The 26581-nt window shown below is 49.8% G+C and overlaps 1 protein-coding gene across 3 annotated transcripts in view; it reads right to left on the bottom strand.

Annotated features, from left to right (window-relative positions):
- Positions 1-10200, bottom strand: part of SPECC1 (sperm antigen with calponin homology and coiled-coil domains 1) — a 165360-nt gene extending 155160 nt beyond the window's left edge. For all 3 annotated transcript variants that reach the window (XM_036412564.2, XM_045572347.1, XM_036412567.2), the window contains exon 1: positions 10187-10200. The gene's annotated coding sequence lies outside the window, so the exon portion shown is untranslated. The remainder of the gene's footprint in view (positions 1-10186) is intronic.
- Positions 10201-26581: the final 16381 nt, after the last annotated feature.

Here is a 26581-nt window from a genome sequence, read left to right as displayed (position 1 = left end):
TTTCTCTTCCTGTGATTACAATTCTTATTTGAGTTTCCATCATGTCATTACATACTGGAGGGTTTGTCTCTGTTCCTTCATATATTGAAACCATTCATTACACTTTTGCAAAAATATTTTTCCTTGGACACTATTTCTATCAAATTATCCCTTCAGTCAAGAACTTCAATCTTGTTGGGACCCATATTTTAGTGGTTCATTCACTTGTCTGTTCATTCAACAAATTTTACTTAATGTTTACCTCGTGCTAGGCACTGTTCTATGTACGGAGGATACAATAGTGAATAAAACAGACAAAGAAAATCCTTGCTCTTATGAAGCTTATATTTACTGACTAGAATCCAGTGGACCCTTCATTCTCTACCAACTATCCTATATAATAAAAGGCTAATAGGCAAATCAACCAAACAGTGGGACAACCGGTCGGTATGATGCACGCTGACCACGAGGAGGCAGAAGCTCAATGCAGAAGCTGTCCCCTGGTGTTCAGTGCGCTCCCACAGAGGGAGCACCCCTCAGCCAGAATGGGCTCATGGCTGGCGAGTGCAGTGGTGGTAGCGGAAGCCTCTCCTGCCTCCACCTCAGTGTAAGGACCCCTCGGGGGATGTCTGCCGCCATGGGCAGTGTCCAAGGGGTCCCACACTGCCAGAGGATGCAGGCCGGACTGAGGGATCCCCTCCCCACCCCCCTAAAACATGAATGTCATGCATGGGGCCTCTAGCGTCTAATAAGACTCTGCCAACCTCCCCTTTTCTGTTCATTCCATGTCTCCCAGTTCCTTCCTCACCGAGCAGCAGTTGAGTTACCCTCCAACACAGGTTCTTGGAGCCCAGCAGACTCTGTTTCTTACTCCATTCCTGCTCTGCACCATGTTCTCATCCTCCCACAGGGTGTGTGCCTTCGCTGGTCCTCACACATGGGATACCCTCTCTCCTCTCATTCTCCACATTTTGGCTCCAATAGCACAATGAGTATTTTCATCTCTAACAGCTCCTCTGAGGTCTTCCCTGTACTGTTCTCATTTACACTTGATGGCGAACCCCTTTAAGTAGTCACAAGCTGTTTCACAGGGCTTCGCTTGCTGCCTCCAGATGAACAGATAAATACGAATACTCCAAACTCCGATCGGGTCAGCGAGGCAGAGCAAAGCGAGTGCTGGGCCAGCAGCAGGTAATCTGGTTCTCTGTGGCTGTGACCTCCAGCATGTCACCGTGAGCACCTGGAGCACCTCACAGCGAGACAGACTCCGCTACCTCCCTCCCCGAAAGGAGGCGGTCTGACCAGGAACATGGGTGGTCTATCCAACCTCCCTTTCCATTCTTCAATTCTATTACTTTGGATTCTGCAATAATGATTTTTTAATACGTAACAGCATTCTTTTTTAAATTAGATTTGTTGGGGTGGCATTTATTGTTGATAAAATTATATAGGTCTCAGGTATACAATTCTGTAATATACCATTTGTATATTGTATTGTGTGTTCACCACCTCAAGTCTCCTTCCATCACCATTTATCCCTACTGCATTCTCTTTTACCTCCCCCACCCATTTCCCTCTGATAATCACCGTACTGTTGTCTGTGACTGAGTGGTTTTTCTGCTTCACACTCTGATACAGTTTAAACTCTGTGCCAGTGCTGGGTCCAAGGCCACTCAGCAAATGTCCAAGGGTGCCCCTAATCTGCCTGCCACCTGCTTGGTGCTCACACACCTTCCTGGGGTAAGGAGCTGTTAAGGGGAGGCCAGCAGAGTGTATCAGACTCAAACAGACCGAGACCTGACCATGTGATGGGAGGGCGCTGCTCTGCTCGCTGTGTGGGGGAAGATGGCCCCCATCCCAGAGCCACACTATTCAGTCTCCCAGATTCTGCCAGGAGCCCCATCTCAGCAGGGCAGAGTCCCCAGGAGTTGAGAGGACAAGGCTAATGGATCTCCATTAGAGAGACGTGCAGGTCAGGTTTAGGGGAAGCTGGAGGGAGTGGCCCCCACTCCAGAGCCATACATCTGAGGTCAGACTTCAGCAGGGCAGAGCCACCAGGAGCCCAGCTAGGTCACCAGGAGCCCAGCTAGAGAATTACTGAAGGGGGAGGGGGCAGGAAAATGGGTGGAATGGATCCCGCCCCAAAGCCACACAACTTAGTCACTGACATCCCCCGAGTCTGCCCAGACCTCCACACCTGGGCCGGGCAGCTGAGTCCTCAGCAGGGCGCAAGCTCCACCGAGAGGGAGGGGTGCAGGGGTTCAGAGTGTGGGGCTATTGCTTCCTCCACGGCTGATGCTGTAAGGAGGGGCGTGCTTACCAAGAAGGGTGGCATCTGCAGTATGGGGAAGTGACTCAGCACAGGGATCCTGGTGGCTGCCCCTTTAGGTCTCTCCCCAGAGCCCAAACCCCAGTCTCTCTTCACAGGACTCTGGTCTGCTCTGCCCTCACTCCTTCCAAGAGAGCCCAGGTGAATGGTGCAGAATATTTTGTGTGTTGGCCCTCTAAGAAGGCACCTGCATCTCCAGCAGACTCCCATCTCTCCAGAATCCTCACTGGCTTTCACAGCCAGAAGTCTTGTGGGCACCTCTTCTCAGCTCTGGGGCTCTGGGCTGGGGAGCCCTGTTTGGGTTGACACCCACACACTTAGGGGGAACCCCAGCAACTGAGATATCTCCAGAACCTCAGGCACTGCACCTGGGAACCAGGCTTGCTACCAGCCTCTATGTGGCTGCTTCTTCAAATCCTTGTTATAAACTTCTCTTCCGCTGGTTTTCCATCAGTTTTCCAGGTTGCTTGCTCTTTATTTTAGTTGTAATTCCAGTTTGGTCCTGGGAGGAGGTGAGTGTAACCCCTCTCCTCTGCTGTCCTAGGACCCCTCCTCTCCCTGGTTAAGTGACTGGCTGTGGCCTGTGTCCAGGGCCACCTGGACCTCCTGTGCAGCCCGCTGTCCATGCAGTGTGCATGTGGCTGCAGGGAAATCATTTTTAAAGATGTTGAAGCTTGTTTTCTATAATGTTTCTGAGGAAATTACTCACGGCTTCAGTTATATGACTACTTCAGATCTTATTGGTCTCAGCTTAGTTCCAAGTATCATGACTTTTTAAAATTCTGTATTAAATACCTAACTTCTTGTATTTTCCCACATTTAGCACCAATTATTTTTCATTCTTGACCCACAATTTTTAATGCTGTTTTCCACGGCAACAGTGAAACAAGTGCCAGGCTGAGTAACTTTATTAGGACTCCCAATATAAAATAAACTAACACATCCTGAGTGGTTCTTGAAGAGAATTACTGAAGAAGCTAACCAGTTACCACAGAACCAACTACTGACATGTCAATCTGATACAAGGAGATGACTTCATACAATGTCTGTTTAATCAGGCACCCTTTCATGTAGATTACCACTACTGAGAAATAAGTAAGAAAGGGCTTACTTTATAAAAGCATAAGGTGGTTCTGTCTGTAATGCACCAACATTTTCCAAAATCTGCCCGGCTTATCCTGGAACTGAAATGCCTCTCACTTATTGCCCCAAAGAAAGAAGAATATGAAGGTGGAAAGCGGCAGGAAGCATTTGGAAACTTTCCTTGCCGTCTTTGCCCCAATTTTTCAGGTTAACAAAGAAAAGTCACTGGCTGGTGCTGCTTGAGAGCTAGAGTGTTGGCCTGCACACCAGAGGGTCACAGGTTCGATTCCTGGTCAAGGGCATGTAGCAGAGTTTCAGATTTATTCCCGCCCCCAGATGGGGCACGTGCAGGAGGCAACCAATCAATGTGTCTCTCTTACATCCATGTTTCTCTCTCTTGCCCTCCCCCTTTGTTTCACTCTAAAAAATAAAAATAAAAAATCAATGGACCAAATATCCTCACTCCTTGGGTAAGGATTAAAAAAGAAGAAAAGCTATCTCAGTTCACCCCTAAACTCCTCCCTTACTCTGGCAACAAGTCGGACAGACTCTGGACACACACCTGAGAACTGTCCAAGCACTTAACCATTTTTAAAAGACTGATGAGTTGTGTGTTCTGAGACAAAATTCTCAGGGCTACTTCATTTGTATCATTACACGTTTTTACTCTCCTAAACCTTCCAAAGCCAATCAAGTTATCTCCAAATGAATGTACCCAGAGCACTTAACCTCTGGACCCCGTCTTGTTTACCATGCTATCTTTCCTGTCACTCTTCTTTCCCATAATCTTCCCCAACTGAGCCTTCTGTGTTGTACCCATCCACCAGCCAGATTCTCCCCTCCAAATTCCACCTTCTTTCAGAATTCAAACGACACAGAGAAGAATACCGCTCTCTCGTGGACCAGGAAGAGAGCCCCACGGCAGTGGGGGAAGTGCCTGGATGGAGCCGCGGAGGCAGGGGGGGGGGGGGGGGGGGGCGCGGATTAGCGGGATCAGTGAGCTCTCCAGGGCCCAGGAGAGCTTGCCGAGTGCTGAGCGCTCGGGGCAGGCTGAGTGCTTGCCTGCGCCCTGCCCCTCCTCTCTAGGTCTTAGGACATCACTAAACATCACCCCCCCCCCCCGGGCCAGACGAGTGTCCTCCTGGTATTCTCCAAAGCTGGAGGTCTCCCTCTCCCACGAGAGCCCTCTGAGGTCACTGTCACACACTTACAGAAAGGAAAACTTCATTGGGCTCAGGGAGGTTAAGATCAAATCACAGAGTTTACAATAAAGCCAGGACTAACACCACATTTCAACTGTCCTTACACCCCAGGGATGGGACAGCCTCCTGAACAGCCGGCCCCTGTGGGAAAGCACAAAGGCTCTGGACCCAGTGCTTCTGGTCCAAATCCAGCTCCGTGCCTGTGTGACCTCGGCGTGTCCGCAGCTCAGGGTCTCAGCCTCCTCACCCAGCACAGCTGTGAAGGAGCACAGGGACCAAGGACCGGCCGCTGCCTCCCAACAGACACTGCCAGCTTTGTCCGGTGGAGGGCGCTCCACTCTCTGAACAACAACACTGGTGATGGAGCGATTGAATCCAGGTTCAGTGGCAGAAGCCAGGCAGATACACCAGGCACACGGGAAGAACTCCTCTCGTACACAGAGCAGCCAGCTTTCGCTGGGAAATGTGAGAGAGGACAATAAGCACGAGAACAGACACTCCCAGTCATTAGAGTGGGCCCAGCCTTACCCTCAGCCTGCTGCAGGGAACCCAGAGGGGGTGCCGGCGAACTGTACGGTTCTGATGGGCGTGCAGAGTAACAGAAAGATGGGATCTGACCAACTCCACGACAATGGAAAAAAGGTTGTCCTGACTAATTCCCTGTTTCTGAAAACCCTCCTAACCACCTGAAATGATCACCGTGATGACGGAATTAGAGTGAAATCTGGGAAACCGCTCCCACAGGACGCGGATCGGGTCTTCCCGGGCGTGTTTTCTTTCAATTTTTCAAATAGTTTCTTTTCTCCCCAGCATAGTGCAAGACTTACATGTAAACTGTAACTCCTAGACTGTATGCACCAGTAGGAAAGGAAGGAGAGGGTGGGGGTGGGAGGTGGGGAGCGGAGGGGAGGGAACCGCCCGCAATGCAGAGGTGCTGGGCCCTGGAGGGTCAGAGCCCATGAACCCCTGCAGTCCTGGCTGCTTCACGCCGCCTTCGGGCTGTGCGGGATGGCCGCTTTGGGGCCTCCTTTGGGGCCTCTGAGGGACATATTACCATTTTAAGGCAAGAAAGCAGAGAGGCACTGGGGAAGCCTCTGGAGCATCACAGAACACTGCGTCCCAGGGAGTGGGAGAGGCACTGGGGTCTGACTGCATATGCAGCACAATCCGCGCCAGGAAGTGGAGAGCAGAGGCATTCAAGGCGAAGGAACACGGGAATGTTCACACAGCTCAACTGGTCCCCCGGGACCGGCGGAAAGGGAGCGGCAGGCGGAAAGCATCTGGCTCGCGCCTTTGGCCCAGTTTGCTGGGCCTCGGGGCACTGGTTCTAGCCGGGCGGGCGGCTGCAGGCCTCTTCGTGAGGAGGTGTCTTGATTGTCACACCTGCAGGGCTGCTCCTGGGCGGGGCCGGAGGGACTGCCAGACATCCTGTGACCAAAGGGCAGCCCCGAGGACGAGGACGGAGCCACCGCCCAGATGCCAGCAGCCGAGGGGAGGAGCTCAGTTCAGCAGGAGTCTGGGCTCCTGACTCTTAGCTGGTTCTGGTCCCCTCACCCAACAGTGAAGATCCGCTGGGCGAGGCCACAGCAAACATTCCAAAGCTATGGTTTCCTCTGGTCTCTAGACGCAGACCATCCCATTAGCCTGGACTCCTTCTTGGTAAATAAGCAAAGGGCAGGTTTCCACACAGCATCAGAAGAAAAGTGGCAAACTCATATTTATTTATGCCACAGCGGGAGTCGTTCAAAGAAAATAAGAACCAAGAAGTAATAAAACAAAACCCAAATGAAAAAGAACATTTGCCATGGCTAACCACACCATCTCAAACCTGTACGCAAAGTTTAAAACTGGAATAACTTGCAGAAACTAGGACACTGCACGAAGTGCAACCTGCAGCAGGAAACAGTGGCGGGCCCTAAGCAGGAGTGCAGGCCCGGGAGAGGCTCCGACCTGGGGCCACCCTGGGACCAGCGCTGAGAAGCACTGCCCGAGAAGCAATGCTGCCGCCAAGGCTCGGCGCAAGCAGGCCTCCCACCAGCAGGCCTCCGGGAGGGACTGAGGGACAGAGGGACGGAGGGACTGAGGGATGGCCACTCAGCAGCACTAGGCCTTCACTGTGGCTTCAATCAGGGGCTGAATGAGCCAGGGCGGCAGAAACGGAGATGGAAAGAAAACACTTGAAGAATTTTCTCTACAGAAACAGTTTTACAGTAAAAGATCTAAAGAGTAGGAAGGAAGCTTTAGTGGAGAGCCAGACGACGCAGTGGGGAAGGACAGTCTTTGCAACAAATGGTGCGAAGCAAAATGGATATTCACATGCAAAAGAATAGCATTGGGCTTTACCTTACACCATGGATAAAGATTAACTCACCACAGATCACAGACCTAGATGTAGGAGCTAACACTGTGTAAGTCTTAGAGGAAAACAGGAGAAAGCTGCATGACATTGAATATGGCAATGAATTCTTAGATATGACACCAGAAACACAGGAAACAAAAAAATGGACTACACCAAAATTGAAAGCTTTAGTGCATCACAGGATGTAATCATCAGTTTGAAAAAGTTCTTTAAAAATATCAAAAATCAAGTTCCATGTCACCCAACAATCCTACTGCCGGCCGCATTCCCAGGTCATCGACAGCGGGTCTCACAGAGGCTCATTCTTCACGCGGCCATGGAGCGGAGGTCACAGCGGGTACGTCGCAGGGTGACGAATAAACAGAAGGCGCTGAGTCATCCATGGCATATTACTCAGCCTCACAAAGGAAGGACATCTGACCCACCGCCACCTGGCTGGACCTCATGAACACTACGTTGAGTAAAATTACCGCGACCCAGAAGGAAAAGTATTGAATGTGAGGTGCCAAATGTGCCAAGTTATGGAGACAGAAACAGGATGCTGGCTGCCAGGGGCTGCGGGAGCACACTGGGGAGTCACTGTTCAGTGGGCATAGGATTTCGGTTCTGTAAGATGAAAAGAGTTCTGTGGAGATGGATGAGGTGACAGCTGCATAATGTGAATGAACTTAATGACACGGAAGTGTACACTTAAAACGTTTAAGATGGCAAATTTATACTAGTGTATTTTGCCATAATTTAAAAAACGTGACAAGGAAAACAAAGCCAACACCATAGTGCAGGAGGAAACTGCAGACTTTCTATCTATTTGGGCAGCGGCATCTCCAGCCTCATGCTCCATCCCAGTTCTGGCCGTCTCTGTCTGGGCCATCAGCCAGGAGACCGAGCTCAGAAAGGAAGCGTGTATCAGGTGTGCTCGGGGCTGGGGGACCAGATATGGAAGGTGCAGAGCCCCAGGGTTGGGGCCACCCTCACCCCTAGGCCTTCGGGGGGCAGCATGTGAAACCAGACACAGCTGCACCCATACAGAAGCTGTGGCCTCTGTTGAGAGATGCTCACAGGCGCCCTGAGCCCGTGAAAAGAGGGGCTGCCCTTCCTGCCCATGGCCTGGCTCACACATCACACACACACACACACACACACACACACACACACACACACACACCCGGGGAGCGCAAGAGTTAGGGGACACCTGCACTGCTCTCGACAATGACATTTTTTTTAAAAAGAGAAAGGATATTAGCACTAAAGTACAGGGATACAAATATAAATAAAGAGCCAAAATGGAAAGAGAGAGAGAGGGAGAGAGAGGGAGAGTATCCCATCTAGAGACGTCCCCAGGCCAGGAGGAGGCGCCCAGACGTGTCTGTTACATGCCGGCTAGGAAGCTGCCTGTGAGCCTTCCCAGGGGCAGCCCCGGGCATTTGACTGTGTGCACTGCATGACCGTGTGCCCAGCGCAGACCCTAAAGGACTACCTCCGCCCTGACTTCCGTGGCTCTCGGCACAGCCTCCCTGTTCTAGCAGCTCAAACCTCAGAGGCACGTGGGCCACCTTGAGGCTCCGGCCTTTCAGCTCAGTGCTACCCCCCACCCTCCCAAGCTCAGACTCGGCAGGTGTCCTGGAGCCAGCCTCCTTCTCCAGAAAGTCCGGGGACTGCTGTGCCTTCTCCTGGGGAAGTGCCTCCGGGAGCTCACGCCTTGCCCAGTGCCTGACAGACCTCCAAGTTCAGCTGGATTGGTCACGCCCTGCACAAAACCCCTCATTTTAACTTATTTTAAGCTACAGGCCTGGCCCGCTGCTCAGCGATTTCCATGGTTTTCCGTGTCCCAGTCTGCCCCTTGGAAGTGAAGCACCATCACCACGCCAGCTCCTGGCAGAGCCATTCCAGCCCCCCCATACCCTCCCCACAGTTAACCTTAGGTCGACCTCCACCCCTGCCTGCCTTGCCCCTGGAGTTAATGCTCACACAGCAGCCAGCAGAGTCTTTTAATAATACAGCCATAAAAATGGTGAATACAGTAAACTTCATGTTGGATTTTTTTTACCACAATTTAAAATTTTTTAACAATTACTAATATTTTAAAACATAAATCAGATCATGTCAGCCCAGCATGGGCCCTGCAAAAACTGGGTGCTGCCTCGTGGGCGAGTGCAGAGGCAGCGACAGAGCAAGGACAGTCCTCCCTGTGAGGCTGCCAATGCCACACAGCTCTGCACACTGTCCCACCTGCTCCCGGGAGACCCGCTGCGGTGGCACAGAGCTCCCGGCAATGTTACCTTCGACCATGTTCAGGCTGATGTGGGGACAGCAGCATTAATAGAATTAATCTCGCTTACTTATAAAATGCTTGAGAATTTCCTAAAATTCTTCAACACCAAATACCTAAAATCATCTGTTTTGTCCCATTTCTGGAACTTATTCCTGAAGGATGGCTTTTAAGATAGTTGATATAAATCCTAGTTTTACAGAAGTAGTAAATAATACTTTGTGTTTCCATAGTTTAAGAGTTTAGACATCTTAACTGAAACATACTAATAATTAAACTTATGTTAGATGCTTTGAGAAGTGGTAGCCCATAGTAACCATAGGTTTAAGGGCCCAGTAACTTAAACACCTAATCTCAACACCTCATCTTTCATCCGGCCTTCTCTTCTTTGTTCCCGCTTGGAACCTCGGCGGGACGAGGGCAAAGCCCGTGGTGTCAGCGGCTCAGCGGCCAGTGTAGGGGCCAGTCTGACTCACTCTGACCCGCTTCCTCTAGGAACAATGCAGGAACGCCAGGCCCGCTGCCCCACCCGCCCAGCAGACCCTGCCCGCCCCCATGTTTCCGTGCTCTGGCACCACTGACGCCAGGAGGGAGGGTCAGGCCGCTCCCGGCACCACTGAGCACCGGTGCAGAAAGGGACCCTGTGACAAAGTGCTCCTGTCCCCAGGGGCGGCTGCAGGTCCCCTCACTCCACCCACCGTCCCAATACTTCAGACACATTGGCTTCTGGCCAAAGGGAAATACAAGCAAGACCGAGGCAGCACCAGCTGCGCTACGATGCCTGCGCCACGGCACTGCCATGGGGTCTCTCACAAGGCCCCAGGTTGTGGGGGAAGGACCCCACCCCCATCCCACTCCAGTTCAGAGGCCAGAGCACTGGTGGACCTCCACACCCTCACAGCTCTCCCCCGCCCCCAGCCCCAGCATCCAGCTCTCCAGCCAGTGCTACGGGTGGATCATGGGATGGGGGCTCCTCAGGTGGCTCGTTTCCCCTCCAGAAAAATAATCACGCTGCTTCATTTCTCTTCCCCGGAAGACATGTGCCCATCCTACCGGTCCCCACCACTCTGCATCTCGTCAGAGACAGGGCCCTCAGGGTGCTGGGTGAGGGGGAGAGGGGCACCTACCGATGCCAGGCTGCCTGGCTGGTTTCTGACTCTGTGTGTGTGTGTGTGTGTGTGTGTGTGTGTGTGTGTGTAAGGCTGAGTGTAGGGGGAACGGCCCATTTATTAGCAGTAAGTAGGGGAAATGCCGAGCTTGACGAAATACAGAACTTCTTTATGGGAAAATCAAGCCTGGGCTGTGACTCTTGCCTTGCTCTTGCCCACGCTGGCTGCCTCTTCCCTGGGGCTTCGGACACTCACAGGGCACCAGGCCATCTGAAAGGGCAGCGGGGCATGCGAGCTGGCAGCTCGGAGCAGCGGCCTCAGCTGGAGCCCAGCACACTGAGGGCTGCAGCCCAGGTGCTTGGGCAGCAGCTGGGAGGCCCTGCAGTCTGTCTGTCTGTGGAAGTGAAGCCTCCTGGGAGAGCTCTCGTTGCAGGGACGGGAAGTAGCTGAAAAAGTTCTTTCCTCACGGAATTCTAGGCCTCCCACTGCACCCAGTGCGTCCTTGGGGCCGTTGGAGACCTGGCTTTCAGACCTGTCACACTCAGCGACCCTGGCGGGCCCAGGGCGGCGGGGAGGCAGCATGTGCGGGACGAGGCTCCCTCTGCGCCCGGATCAGTGCAGAGGGGCTGCGGCTGTGGGCGGTGAGGGCTGGGTGCAGTGCACAGCCACCCTGGGAAGTGCTGGGGTTGGGGGCGGCAGACAGAGGCCACGTAGCCGTGGAGCCTGCTAGCAGTCTGTGCTCGCTCCTGGGATCACCAGAAAGAAGAGGGAAGACAGAACTTTCCTGAAGCTTCTACAGGCACAGAGGCTACAGAGCCCTAAGCTCACGCTGTGTCATCCCCGGTGCCCCAGGGTGTGGTGCCCGCGCGCTGAGTTAGGGCAGGGCCCGCCTGGGTGCAGTGGGCGGCCAGTCAGCCCGCGCTCTGGGCTTCCTACTGACCTGATGAAGCTAAGTCACTGAATACAGCTGACTCCTTCATTTCTGCATTCCTGAAACATTCTTCTCTAACCTGCAGGCTTTGGCTATCTGGTGCCAACGAGCTAATGCCAGCAGCTGCTGTGCTTCATGGGGCCAATCCACGCAGGGCCTGGAACATGTGCTCTCCTTCCTACCATAACCTCTTCTAGTGCTGTGCTCCAAATATGTACAACGCCCCTCCCCCCCATACACACACACACCACAGATCTGGGAGTCGTGCTCAGGCTGCTTCTGGGATGACCTTGGCATTGCATGTTGGCTGCTTGGTCCTGGGAGCAAACCCACAGGACCAGCAGCACCAGCCCGGCCTGCCCTCCACAGTGGGGAGAGGGCCAGCCCGGCCTGCCCTCCGCAGCGGGGAGAGGGCGAGCAGAAGGGACAGTACCGGGCTGCCTGGGACGGCTCCCCTGGTGCAGTCCCCGTCCTCAGAGAACAGCTCGAGCCACGTGGCAGCCACCGCCTGCTCTGTCTCCGGGTAAAGCGCAGCACATGCTCCGCCTGCTCCTGCGGGTACCTTGCACGCCAATTCACAGCACAGCACACGCCTGCAGCTGCTCTACCTCCAGGTCTCCCCAGGGCCACTCCATGACCAAACAAAGGGCTTCCCACTCGATCCTTACTTTCACCCTAACTCTACTTCCCCATAAGTCTCAGTTCCAGGCCTCTTTGTCCAGGAGCAGTCCGGCTTTTCCACCGTGACAGGTCTCCACAGCACCCCACACCCACCTAACGTCCTGCTGACTCCCTTCCACCCCGCTCCCCAGCCCAGATGAGCCTGAGCAACGCGTGCATTTCATTCCTCTGCAGCCCACAGCGCTGGGCCCAGTGTCCCGCGCATAATAAATGTCACTGAAAGGTGAGCCGTAACCTACACGTGAAATCTAAATAAAACCAGACAATGCTAACAGAAGATAGGAGACAAGTCTTGGCAACCTTAAGTTTCTTAGATACAACACCGAAAGCATGATCCACAGCATACATTTCTAAAAATTGATAAAGTGGATGTCAACAAAATGGAAAACTAGTGCTTTTCAAAAGACCGTGTCCAGAAAATGAAAAGACAAGCCACAGACTAGACGGGAAGTAGCTGCAGAGCACAGGCTGATGGTGGACTGACTCCTGGATTTATAAAGAACTCTCACAGCCCTGGGATGGCCTGGGTGGCAGGAGTGTCTTTGGTCCTTCAGAAGGACCCCCTTTGGAGCACACACCTCAGCCAGCCAATGAGGTGACTGAGGGCAGGGCCCCAGACAGCCTCTGGGTGGGACTGGTCCCCAGTGAGAACGAGTGATTAGAGGGTTGGAACTGTCAGCCCCACAGACTGGTCCCTGGAGGGAAGGGGAAGGGTTAAGCTCCATAAAAAGTCCTGAACAACAAGATCCCATGAAGCTGGGCGCAGCAGGCCCATGCGGGCAGAGCTCCCGCACCAGGACCCTCCGGACCTTGCTCTAGTGCCTCTCCGCCTGCCTCCTTTTAGAAGCCCCTTATAAGTGGTACCTATAGGTAAACGCTGTTCTGATATCAGAATAGAGTAGCAGATTAATCGGACCCCAGGAGGCGGCGGTGGGATAAAACCTATAGCCAGTTGGTCTTACCACTGGTGTCGGAAGTGAGGACACTTTTGAGAGACTAAGACCTTAACCTGGGGGGTCCCACACTCTCCAGGCAGATGGTGCCAGAACTGATTCCTCGGGGGTGCTGGGAAATGCACCCGAGGGGCTGACTCTGAGGGAACCCAGAGAGGTGGCAGAGATGTCGTAAACCCTGACCTTGGAGGTGGCTGCACTTTTCCCACTCAGGCCATCTCCTCTTCCCTTCTGCCCTCTGTGCACCCATGGCCCAGCAGCAAAAGGACTTTCCCCCTCCTGCCTGTCGCTTGCCTTCCCAGGTGGCCTCTGCCTGCTCTGCCTTTCCCACACTTGCTCCCCATGCACACCAATCTCACCCACCCTTCAGGTCCCAGATCAAATGTTACCTCTTCCCTCACTACCCCCTCCCCCTAAAAAGCTGGCAACTGGTGTTTCTCTAAATTCTGAGCATCTTATCCGTGTCTCTGACGTTTATTGCCTTTTCTTGTATGACTGTACGCATCCATATCCTATCCCTCCAACTAACTGTAAGCAGCAAATCGATTTGCTTTGCATTTAAGCACAGCATCTCCATCGGTGCCTCACATGTGGCCGGTGCTCGGGACTTTTCTGTTCGGGAAGGAGTGAAGAGGTGTGTGGCTGGAGGTAAAGGTGTGTGGTCGGCCTCGGAAAGGAGGGTATCAGCCAGGAGTTTGGATAGATGGCCTCTTAGTGATAAGCAAGCAGGACAGTAAACCGCTGTGTTCTGTGTAGAGAAGTGGTTCCCCAGCCAGCTGAGCACAATTACCTGCCAGGCTGGTTAGACACACAGCCTGGGCTCTCCCCCAAATCCGATCAGTCCATGAAGGGTAAGTCCTGCTTTCAAATTTTTAATAATCTCACAGGGTGGCTCTGAACAGCCAGTCTTGGGGCTTACTTTCCTAAATGATCAAGAGATGGAAGATTCGTCTGCAGATACCTTCGAGCACACACAAAAGTGTAAATAGATAATCAAATTGTAATATATCCACACCTGGCAAACTATATGAAATCATATATTGATATGAAATTCTAGAAGAGGCAAAAATAACTCAGTATGGCAGAAGGTGATCAGTGCTTGCTTGGGGCCAGGGGTGAGGGTGGTGGCAGATGGGAACGGACTTCCTGGGGTGATGAAAATGTTCAATACCTTGACTGCAGTGGTGGTTGCATGGGTGTTTACATTTAGCAAAGCCATTGAATCACACATTCAAACAGGGCACTCACTGAGACTCAGATTCCGGGGAGCTGATGAGGATCCTGCCTGTCCTTCCCCCCCTGTGTCTGCATCTAGCTAGTCACCGGGTCCTGTCACTCTGACTCCAAAACCGCTCCGGATCTTCCTCTGCTCTTTGTTCCCAGGGCTTCGCATCACAGTGGGGTAAGAATTGCTGCTGGTTCCCTACTTGGTCAGGCCCATAGCTGCCGGCCAGCATTCTACTAGGGAGCTTTCTAGAAAGAATGCCCACGCCTGCTCAATAACCCGCAGACCAAACCCCACGCACCAGGCTCCTCACGGCCTTGCACCACCAGCAGCCCCGCCCCCACGCCTCTGCCTAACAGCACCACGGCCCTGCGCTCCAGGCCTCCACAGGCCACCTCCCCAGCAGCCTGTCTTCCCTCCCTCCTGGTGCTGAGTCGCTGACTCTCTGACTGGTGGCCACCATCCCAACCCAGGAGCTTTCTGCTCGCTCCGATCCGGAGCTGGATTGGTGGCCCGTGACGCTGTGTTGCAGTTGCTGTGACTGGTCTGTCTCTCACCTGAGCATCGGATTGGGCACCGTATTTTTCCTCTGCATGTTGGGCATCGAGTGGATCCCTGACCCACAGAAGGTGCTCAGTAAGTGTCTCTGGGTACTTCAGACAAATGCATGAGTTAATATCAAAGGACAGAGTTAGTCCCCTGAAGTGCTCCGATGCATGTGAGCAGGGCGATGCTGGAGGATAACGGGGCATTGGAGCTGGCGTCTCGTTAGGGCTGCACTGGGCCCTCCCAGGCCATATGTCAAAGACCCAACCCCAGCTCCTCAGAATGTGGCTGTATTTGGGCCTTTAAGGAGGTAAGATAAAATGAGGTCATTGGTGTGGGCCTAATCCAATGACTGGTGTCATGAGAAGAGGAGAGGGGTCACAGACACAGACAGAAGAGACCACATGAGAAGAAGAGAGGGGCCGCAGAAGGAGCCAGCCCTGCCGACACCGGGGTGTTGGACTTTCATTCTCCGGACGGAGAAAATGAGTTTCCATTGTCTAAGCCACTCGGTCTGTGGTTCTCTGTCATGGCAGCCCCGGCAGCCCCATACAGCCCCAGGAGGAGGAGTGACAGGCGGGCACTGGCAGAAGGGCTGAAGGCAGCTGACTCCAGGGGGTGCGCGGAGTGTGGCAGCCGTGGGAGAGGCGAGGCAAGCAGGACAAGCAGCACTGGAACAGGCTGGCAGCAGGCGGAGGGCCGGAAGCCCGGCAGCAGTTTATTCTTTCCCCTGCAGGCCAGAGTGCCTCCTCCTCGGGTGACTGGGAACAGCTCGGTGTTTTCTGTGACGGAGGAAGCAGAGGCCGCGGGACCAGGCGTCCTTGGGCAGGTCCCACGGGAGGGCTGGCGGTCATGGGCTCGGGAGCAGTGCGCCTTTGTTAACCTTAAAGTTCTGTGGTGTTTTAATGTGAGAAACTCAGGACCATGCATGGTGGCTCTTCTGTGAAACGTGAGAGCACTGATCAGAGCAACAAATCATGGGTCCTGGCCACCAGAAGGGCCATGTGTCTGGCTCTATGTTCAGGCGACACTGCTAACCCACCAGGACCTGCTTCCACCTCTGGCTCACCCCGACCGCAGTGCTCCTTTCAAAACAGCCCGATCCTGTCATGCCCTTGCTCAAATCTTCCAGCGGCTGTGTATCCAATAAACACAGGCCCTGTGTGGTTCATACGTACAACCTGCCTGCTCATCCCGCAGCTCAGACTCTCCTGCCCCCTTCCCTCCACGCTGCTCACTGCACTGGGCATAGGACACTCAGACTAGAGGAATGGAGGGGATTCGCTGTTCATACAAGGACACGGCCGAGGACACTTCACACATGTGTTCACCGTGGAGCCCATGCTGTGTATGGTCACTCATACAGGAATGAGAAAGCAAGACCCCTGCTCACTGGGGTTGATCATAACACAGTCCTGAAAAGATGAGATTTCAAGGGGAAAGACTCCTGAGGAGGGTCACGTGGTGCCATTGGAGCTGCCCTAAGGGAGGAAAGTCTGAGCAGGTTCCATGAAGAAGAGACAGTCCAGGATTGAGGCACCAGCCAAGCGGAAAGGAAGAGAACTAGACCAGTGGAGAGAACAGCAAGGCAAAGGGAAGAGGTGCTGGCAGGAGGCAGGAAAGCTGGTGTGAGGGGTACAAAGGCCCTGTGGCTGCGGGGACGAAGGTACAGGAGCCTGCTGACACCAGGCGGAGCAGACCAACCCGCCCTGCCCTGAGCCTGTCAGGAGGTGCCCACATTGCCAGAACTCATGCCAATTCACAAAAACTGCTGGAGCACTTCTCAGTGCTAGAGCCGCTCCCCTGCAGCACCGCCCCAGGACTCTGGAAACCCTTCCTCTCTGACGCTCAGACTCATCAATGAGGGCAGTCAGGTCCTGGCCAACAGTGGGAGCCAGAGAAGTTCTCAGTAAAGACTTCTATTCGCCGCCCAGATCTCACCCTTCACCTCCTCCATCTGCGGCCTCAGTCCTTCCCCAGCTCCTCTGCTGACGCCCAGGGCCATTCCTCAGGCTCCTCCCTCAGGCCCATCCCTGCAGCCCAGGTGCCTCTGCGCTGGCTCAGAGGGGCCCTGCTCCTGGCTGCCACACACCTGGGCCTCCCCTCACTCCTGTGAGTGTACAAAATGCAAATTAGCAAGAAATAAAAACAGGCATTAAGATCCTTACAGGCAAATGAGCAAAAGAGAATGCACAACTTGTAAACAAATGTGTGCAAAAATGTCCAGTGTAACTATATTAAAAGAAATGCAAAATTTAAAAAAGGGCTTCTGTTTTGCCTGTGTGTGTGTGTTTTTGTTGTTGTTGTTGTTGTTGTTGTTTTTATGATACTGTCATTGTTGGAATGAGTAAAATCACGCCGGTACTCTCACACAGTGTTGATAGAAGGCAATTTAGCGACATATACCAAGGACAATTCAAATATCCATGCCCCCTGTACCCAATACGCCCATATCTGAGAATCTCTTCCACACATATAATCCAAACACATGAAAAAATTATATGAATAAGATAGCTACTGAAGTATTATTCATAATAGCAAAACCAAGCAAACAAAAAAAGAAAAGCTACCCAAGATACAAGAAGAGGGAATAGTTAAGTAACTGACGGAACCACACTTACTAGGCCATTACACACTCTTAAAAGTAATGTGAAATCAGCAGCACATAAAAACTTACGCTATAATATCTAGCTGTACAGGCAGAAATAGATATAGAAATTTTAAGCTGTTTTAAGGCATGGGATTGAATCACTGTTTTTCCTAATTTCTAAACTTACTCTGGATTTAAAAAGATCCAGGTTCCAATCCCAGCTGCACCACTCCCCCCACCAATCAGGTGACCTTGGCTGTACACCACCTTCCACACGCAGTCTGCTCACCTGTGAAGACCAAGCTGTCACCACCTCACAGGGCCACTGTGTCCCACCACACAGTAAGCACTCAAAAACGAGGCTTTCCCCTTTAAAATCGAATGTGTTTTTGAAATAAGGGAAAATACTTCAAATGAAGTGTTTTTGTTTCAACTGCAAGTTCAGTATTGTTACTTTTGACTTCCTCACTTTTGTGGGTTCTTCCTGCTGAGAGCAGACCACACTCACACGGCAGCTCGCTTGGCAAAGGAGGGGACAGAGGAAGTGAAACGGGACGTGAGCGGGAGCCACGTGGAAACAGGCAGAGGAGGGATGGGAGCCACAGCCTCAGCCTCTGTTCTAGGAGGGGGGTCGCGATCTCCAGTAAACTTCCTGTATGGCTGAGCTAAATATGTCATTCTAGAAAGAAATCAGCTGTGTGGGAAGGAAATAAAATCCAAAACTTCATTTCTAGAAAACAGTGGTGAAGAGGCTCTGTGAGGAAAGAGTCTGAGCCCCTCTCGGGGAGAGGGGGGTGGGACACAATACTGACCGGCCACCCAGGCCATCAACACGGCGCTGGAGAACAGCCTCTGTGGACACATCCTTGACATTCTGCTGGCTCCGCCTCATAACAGGGCGCCTGGCCCAGATACCGAGCAGAGGGCTATCGGCCCTCTGCAAGTGGTGGGCCCACTCCCAAGTGCTAATCTTCAGGGGAGAAGGTTCCAGAACCTCTGGGATTTAAGAGCCAGGAGGGCAGGCAGCTCTCTGCAGGGTTTCAGGCTGCAATGTGATGAAGAGAATGCGTGACGGAGAGAATGCGTGACGGAGAGAATGCGTGACGGAGAGAATGCGTGGCTGAGAGAATGCGTGGCTGAGAGAATGCGTGGCTGAGAGAATGCGTGGCTGAGAGAATGCGTGACGGAGAGAACGCGTGGCTGAGAGAATGCGTGGCTGAGAGAATGCGTGGCTGAGAGAATGCGTGGCTGAGAGAATGCGTGGCGGAGAGAATGCGTGACTGAGAGAATGCGTGGCGGAGAGAATGCGTGGCTGAGAGAATGCGTGGCTGAGAGAATGCGTGGCTGAGAGAATGCGTGGCTGAGAGAATGCGTGGCGGAGAGAATGCGTGACGGAGAGAATGCGTGACGGAGAGAATGCGTGGCGGAGAGAATGCGTGGCGGAGAGAATGCGTGGCGGAGAGAATGCGTGACGGAGAGAATGCGTGACGGAGAGAATGCGTGACTGAGAGAATGCGTGGCTGAGAGAATGCGTGGCTGAGAGAATGCGTGACGGAGAGAATGCATGACGGAGAGAAAGTGCACAGACCTGCGCACGTGCTGGGCTCAGTGTGGCAGAGGGGACGCCGCCGGGGGCCATGGACATCTACCCGGAGGCTGGCAGGCACTGGCCTTGTTTTCTTTGCAGGATGAACAGACAGGCAGTGAGACAAGATGACTTTCATGATGTAGAAGATGGGTTTCAAATTCATTTGTAGCCCCCCAAAGTATGCATGTGGTAGTAGCTTATCGGGTCCACCAACCACAACAGATGTTTTAATAATGCCTTACGTTCAAGGTTATACCTAAAACAGAAGAATGTCTTTCCCCAGACATTCTAAGAGTTCCCATCCCCGTCTTAAATAATAGCCACCATGTACTCACTGCACAACCTTTGGCTCCTGTGCTCCCGGGAGTGCTGACCTCAGCCAGCGTTGCTGCACTATTCTGGGGCTTGGTGCCCGCGGGAGGAAAACCAAAACCACACTGAGGGGCCCGGGCAGCGAGCATCTGAGCGAAGCTTCCTCAGGAAGCAGCGGGCCCTGCTCCCCAGACCTCTGCCGGCCTCCTCCCTCCACCCCCACCCTCCCCAGTCACCGCACATTTCTATCCTACGATTCCTGGAAGCTCAATGTGAGTCCCTCTAAAATGTAAGGATTTCAGATGCACGTTGAGATAGTTTCTTGCTGATAACTCTCAGAGAATCACACAGGCAGAAGGGGAAAAGCCAGTGTGAACGCCCACGGCCTGGAGCCTTGGGGCCCCTCGCCTGCCATGGCTGTGGGTGGTAGAATGTTCTAGGTGGCCTGGGGAACTTGGGCAACAATCAGGAAGCATTTCGAAGCAGATGGTTCTGATAAGCTGGCTCAAGAGATCTCAAGGGCAAGGCATCTTGGTCTCTAAGACTCTAGTAATTTGTTGCAGTTTCCTTTTTTATCTATTGCAATAAGTAGTTATTTTTATACCTAAGTTTGAATTCAGAGAGCCCTGGAATTATATGAGCACTCTTATAGAACCTGGGGTCCAAGTCCCGCCACTGGGGTGTCCTACAAGCCCAACGGCAATGAGAGCTGCAGCAGGAGGAAAGGAAGGCACTGGGTGCAGGTAACCGTCCCACCTCGGTGCGGCTACACTAGTCGCTGCCGTAAGCTGCATCTTCCTGGATGACAGTGTGAAAGCAGCCAAGCAGCTCTTTCCTGGCAGAGCCCTTAGCAGACAGGAGTGCGCAGAGGCCAGTGACCTGCGCCCAGCGCACTGCCATGCTGACCACAGACCACGGCAAGCGGCTGTCCTGGCGCACTGAGTGCTGGCCTTTGCCGGCCAGGGATGTTATCACAACAGTGTACCCACCCCCATGGCAAACGCTGCTGCCATTGGTGGCTCTCCTGTTTGCCTTGAAGCATGAAAGAGGCCTGATGCACATCCCCTGGGGAATACCCATCCCCTGGGGAGCTGGAGACACAGACCGAGCTCACTTGGGTGTTCCTCCAGGGAACGGCTCCTTGGCACGGACACGAGGTGTAGTGGTGGGTTCTGCAAGCAACAGAGCTCCCCCCAACCTCGCCTGACTAACTGGAAAGTCTAGGGGTGAATTCAAGCTGGCTATAAGCCAGCTAGATCTAGAGGTTCATATACCACTGGGAGTCTTTTTCATAACCTCTCAGCTCTGCTTCCCTAAGTCCACTTCATTCAAGCACACGTGTTCTTGGGATGGGAAAGCCTTTCCCATGAGTGTTCCAGGATTAGAGGTCTTTAGGACTGAAGATCTTGGAAGAAGGATGACACTTCTCAGAAAAGAACCCCAAAGTGATACACTGTCCAGCCCAGTGCCCAGGGAGTGGTACCTGGGTGATTGGCACCCCGCTAGATATGAGGAGAGCAATTCACAAAAGCAAAAATAAATAAATAAATAAATAAATAAATAAATAAATAAATAAAAATGCAAGACAAAAAAAGTAATATGCTAGTCGCTCACTACTGCGTTGGATTATTAAGCCTTTTACATGATCTTATCTGACTTCTACAGTTGCACTGTAAATTCATTAATAGAAGGATATACAGAAACTAGAGGCCCGGTGCACAAAATTTGTGCATGGTAGGGTCACTAGGCCTGGCCAGCAATCAGGACCAATCAGGGCCTTCCTTCATTCCATGCCACCCCTGGTGGACAGCACACGTCATAGCGAGTGGTCAAATCCAGTCAGTCAAACACTTTGTATATTAGCCTTTTATATATATATATATAGATGTTAACGGTGCTTATGTCTGGGATTGTGGGGCATTTATTTTTTAAATTCACATTGTAGGTTCCAAATTTTCTAAAACAAGTAGATATTAAATTGTATAATAAAATAATACAATAAAATAAGTTATTTCATGCTAAATAAATCCCACATACAAAGCAATATATATATATATATATATATATATATATATATATATATATAATGCATGAATAAACCTGGTAAGAAAATTGCAGTCACCCTCAAAAAAAAAATCTGTTATATTTTACTGAATAACAACAAAAGAGGATTGAATGAAAAAACATACCATATTCTTCCAATTATATATTTATTCTCCACAAAAGAATTTTATAAATTTCTTGTAATTATAATACAATAGAAATTCTAATAGGATTAGAATTATGAAGAAATTCTTTATAAAATTATCCTAAAATTCATCTGGCAGAATAGCTAAATCTTCTTTATAGAATAAAATTCTTGAGTGGAAAAAATAATGAAAAGAGATTTGTACTGCCAAAAATTAAAATAGACCAGAAAAGTAAAATAATTACAATAGTATGTATGGTTCAAGAACAGAAACATCATCAGTGGATCATAACATAGCCCCCAAATAGGAATTAAGTTTATGATAAGGTGGAGTAGCAGCTCTAGCCAGCTTGGTTCAGTAAACTGAGCATGGGCCTGCAGACTGAAAGGTCCAGGTTGGATTCCAATTAAGGGCACATGCTCAGGTTGCAGAATCGATCCCCAGTAGGGGGTGTACAGGAAGGGTCTGATCAATGATTCTCTGTCATCATTGATGTTTCTATCTATCACTCCCTCTCCCTTCTTCTCCAAAATCAATAAAATATATATATATTTAAATATAAGACCTAAAAGTAAAAAAATCTTAGAAGAAACATAAGTGAAAACCATCTTAACCTTGAGTTAGGCAATATTTTTTTATATATTAGGAGCCCAGCATGCATTTCGAAATCATGTGGTGCCACCCACCCTTGAGTCGCCGGTTGGGCCCTGCCTTCCTCTCCAAATCTTTCTATATATATATATATATATATGTGTGTGTGTGTGTGTGTGTGTGTGTGTGTGTGTGTGTGTATATATATGTATATATATATATATATATATATATATATATAAAATTGATTTTTTACAGAGAGGAAAAGAGAGGGACAGAGAGCTAGATACATCGATGAGGGAGAAACATCGACCAGCTGCCTCCTACACACCCCCTACTGGGGATGTGCCCGCAACCAAGGTACATGCCCTTGACTGGAATTGAACCTGGGACCCTTCAGTCCGCAGGCCGATGCTCTATCCTCTGAGCCAAACCGGTTTCGGCTCTCTCCAACTCTTGAAGCAGCCACGGCCTCTGCTGATCAGGCCCTCCCCCAGCGCACATCCCACCCCCTACGCTGTGCACACAACCTCCTCCTGTCCAGTTGACCCATTACAGCATCCCAATTAATTAGCATATTTCTCTATTATATATATCACATCAAAGACACAAGCAACCAAAGAAAAACTAGATAAACTGTACCTTATAAAAATTAAATACTTTTGCCAAAACTGGTTTGGCTCAGTGGATAGAGCGTCGGCCTATGGACTGAAAGGTCCCGGGTTCGATTCTGGTCAGAGGCAGCTGATTGATGATTCTCTCTCATCAATGTTTCTAGCTCTCTATCCCTCTCTCTTCCTCTTTGTAAAAAATCAATAAAATATATTAAAAAAAGTTAAATACTTTTGTGCATCAAAGGACACTGTCAAGAACATAAAAAGCCCACAAAATGGAAGAAAATATTTGTAAATCATATCTCTGACAAGGATCTATTATCCAGAATATATAAAGAACACTTATACTCAATATTAAAAGAACTAAGAATCCAACTAAAAAATGTGCAAAGGATCCAGAGACATTTCTTCAAAGAAAATATAAAATATATAAATGGCCAAATATACACATGAAAAGATGTTCTTGCCGAAACCGGTTTGGCTCAGAGGATAGAGCGTCGGCCTGCAGACTGAAAGGTCCCAGGTTCGATTCCGGTCAAGGGCATGTACCTTGGTTGCGGGCACATTCCCTGTAGGGGGTGTGCAGGAGGCAGTTGATTGATGACTCTCTCTCATCGATGTTTCTAATTCTCTATCCCTCTTTCTTCCTCTCTGTAAAAAATCAATAAAATACATTTATTATATATTTTTTAAAAAAAGAAAAAAGAAAAGATGTTCTCCATCATTAAACATTGAGACTATGCAAATCAAAGCAACAAGGAGATATCACTTCACACCTACGAGAGTGGCTACAGACAAAAGACAAAGAATAGCAAGTGCTGACAAGGGTGTGATGAAACTGGAACCCTCCTAAATTGTGAGAATGTAAAGTGGTGTGGCTACTGTGAAAAACAGCTTGGCAACTGCTCAAACAGTTAAACACAGAGTTACTATTATGACCCAGCAATTCCACTCCTTGGTATATACCCCAAAGAACTGAAAACGGGAGTTCAAACAAAAACCTGCACCTGAAAATTCATAGCAGCACCATTCATAATAGCCAAACAATGGGAGCGGGGAGGGGGGGGGGGGAATGTCGATCAACTGATACAAATAAACATAATGTGTATATCCATACAATGGAATGCTAATCAACACTAAAAATAAATAAAGTAAAAAGAGTTACTGACATATGCTACCACACAGCTGAACCTTGAAAACATACTGAGTAAAGAAGCCACACATAAAAAGCCACATATTGTATGGTTACATTCATAATAAATTTCCAGAATAGGCAAATCCATAAACACAAAAATAGAATAGTGGTTGCCATGGGATAAAGGGAGGGACACCAATAGGAAGTGGCTGCTAACAACTTTAGGATTTCCTTTTAGGGTGACAAAAATGTTCTGGAATTTGATAGTAGTGACTATTGAACAACTTTGTGAATATAGAAAAAAAACAATGAACTATATGCTTTAAAACTGTGAATTTTATGATATGTGAATTACATCTCAATTTCAAAGTGATATTATAAAATATCTGATGATATGAAATAATGATGGCAACATAATTAGTGGAAAATAGACTGTAAATAGTATATACAGTAGAAGGCTATATTTACCTTAGGCAAAGAGATAAGACTTAGAGATAATCAATATATTAAAAATGATTATTCTTGGCACCATTGTTGAAGATTAGTTGGCTATACTATATGTGTGAATTTATTTCTAGGGCCTTTATTGGTTTATACATCTGATTGTATGACTGTACCATACTATTTTAATTACTGTAGCTTTATAATAATGTGCTTAAATCAGGAAGTACAGTGCCTCTAGCTTTGTTCTTTTTTCTCAAGATTGATTTAGCTATGAGTTATTTTTTTTGTGGTACCAAATGTATTTTAGAATTTTTTTCTGCTTCTGTAAAAAATGCCATTTGAATTTTGATAGGATTTGCATTGATTCTGTAATAGGGTAAGGATAGTTTCTTCAACTAATAGGATTGGGAAAACTGAATATCCACATGCCAAAGAATGAAGTTGGACCCTTATACCATACATAAAATCAACTCAGAATGGATTAAAATCTTAACATAAGACCTGAAATTGTAAAACTCCTAGAGCAAAAACATAGGCAGAAATGATGACACTGGTCTTGGTAATGATTTAGGGATATGACACCAAAACCACTGGCAACAAAATAAAACAAGCAGTACATCAAACTAAAAAAGGCTTCTGCATAGAAAAGGCAACAACAAAGTGAAACAGTAGCAAACATAATGGGAGAACATATCTGTAAGATATTTATCTGATAAGGGCTTAATCTCCAAAATATATGAAGAACTCCTACAATTCAATCGTAAAATATAACTGATTAAAAGGTAGACTATGGAGAACCAAGACTGTGGCATAGGTAACGCCTGTACTTGCTGCCTCCCACAACCACATCAAAATTCCAACTAAAATACAGAACAACTCTCATCCAGAACTGCAGGAAAGCTGGCTGAGTGGAAGTCCTATGACTAGAGAGGTAAAGAAGAAAGCACACGGAGACTGGTAGGAGGTGTGGAGGCGCAGAACAGGCTGATCTGGCACCCGATGTGCCGCTTTTTTTGTGTGTACCGCTTTTTTAATCAGGAGGGAGATTGCCTCTGCGGAAGCCACTGGGAGGAGCAAGGAGTCCCAGCCCACACCAGACCCCAGTCCACGTTCTCAGAACTGGGGAAAGAAGTCCCTACAGGCTGTAAGAACTATAGGCTGTAAAAACCAGTGCAGATTGGGGCTGAGTGACACACAGGCTGCTGGAGGCCCAGCTGCTTCTCTTAAAAGGCTGGCACTCTGAACTGAATTTACAAGCTCCCACTTCCTCTAACCTCCAGTGTCGGGTGAGGCTCTGGGGGACCCAGACACATACAGGGAGAAACTGGACTGTCTGGTATCGGGGCAGGAACATGGGGCTGGCTTTCTTTCAGACGGAGGTGCTGGCAGTGGTCATTGTCCCTGTGCTGGGACCTCCCATCTCTGTTTGCTCTGCTCTGGTGGTTCCCTGAGACCCCGCCCCACCCAATTTACAACCCCATCCAAGCTGTGCATAGCAGCTTTTGCTTGTGAATGGTCTGGCCTTTCTCAGGCTAAAACTGTTAAACAAACTACAGCTGGGTCAGGGAGCCCCAAACCTATCAATAAAAGGCCCAAAAAACAGTACCAGCACCAGCCTGTCTTGTTTCACAGCTGGGCCTCGCCTGGGCACTTCTAAACCCAATACCAAGAGGAGGAATCTGCAGATATCTCTGTAGCTTTTGCTGGATGGCTACAGGCAGTGGCTGACTTTGCACCTCCCTGGAGACCCAAAAGCCAGTGTACCAGTGGTCAGTATGAGACCATACCAGATTACAACTCTTCACTTCCATAAGCAACACACTCATGAGGGAGACTCAGTGAGCACCAAACCCCCACTGAACAAGTCCTGCTTCTAGGGGTGTCTCCTGCACAGGAGCTCTCCTACTATAGTAGCAGCTGGTCCCCACATTGATACAAACAGATATCAAGGCTCAACTACAACAAAACGGTGCACACAGCCCACAAAGAGGTGCACCAAAAGTATCTACCTGAGATGATTGGGAAGGCTGAGCCATTGGGCCCTATAGGACACCTACTACATAAGGCCACTCTATCAACTGAAGAAGGAGACTTAGCAGCTACCCAATACATAGAAACAAACTCAAGGAAGCAGCCAAAATGCGGAGACAAAGAAACATGTCACAAATGAAAGAAATGAAAGAAAGCAAACTACTATAGATATAGAGTTCATAACCATGGTAATTAGTTTACTCAAGAATCTTCTAGAAACCTCCAAGGAACTTAGTGAGACTTTCAAGGATCTTAGTGAGAATGCATAAAAAAAAAAAAAAAAAAAAAAAAAAAAAAAAAAAGGAAAAGACCATTCAGAAATTAAGCATACACTGATTGAAATAAAGAATAATATACAGGGATTCAACAGCAGATAAGAAGATCCCCAGAATCACATCAATGAGTTGAAATACAAGAAAGC

The sequence above is a fragment of the Pipistrellus kuhlii genome, unplaced genomic scaffold (assembly GCF_014108245.1).
Source record: "Pipistrellus kuhlii isolate mPipKuh1 unplaced genomic scaffold, mPipKuh1.p scaffold_m20_p_45, whole genome shotgun sequence".
Taxonomy (NCBI): Eukaryota; Metazoa; Chordata; class Mammalia; order Chiroptera; family Vespertilionidae; genus Pipistrellus; species Pipistrellus kuhlii.
Note: the sequence above shows the minus strand (reverse complement) of the source record. Positions and strands in the feature narration are given on the sequence as shown.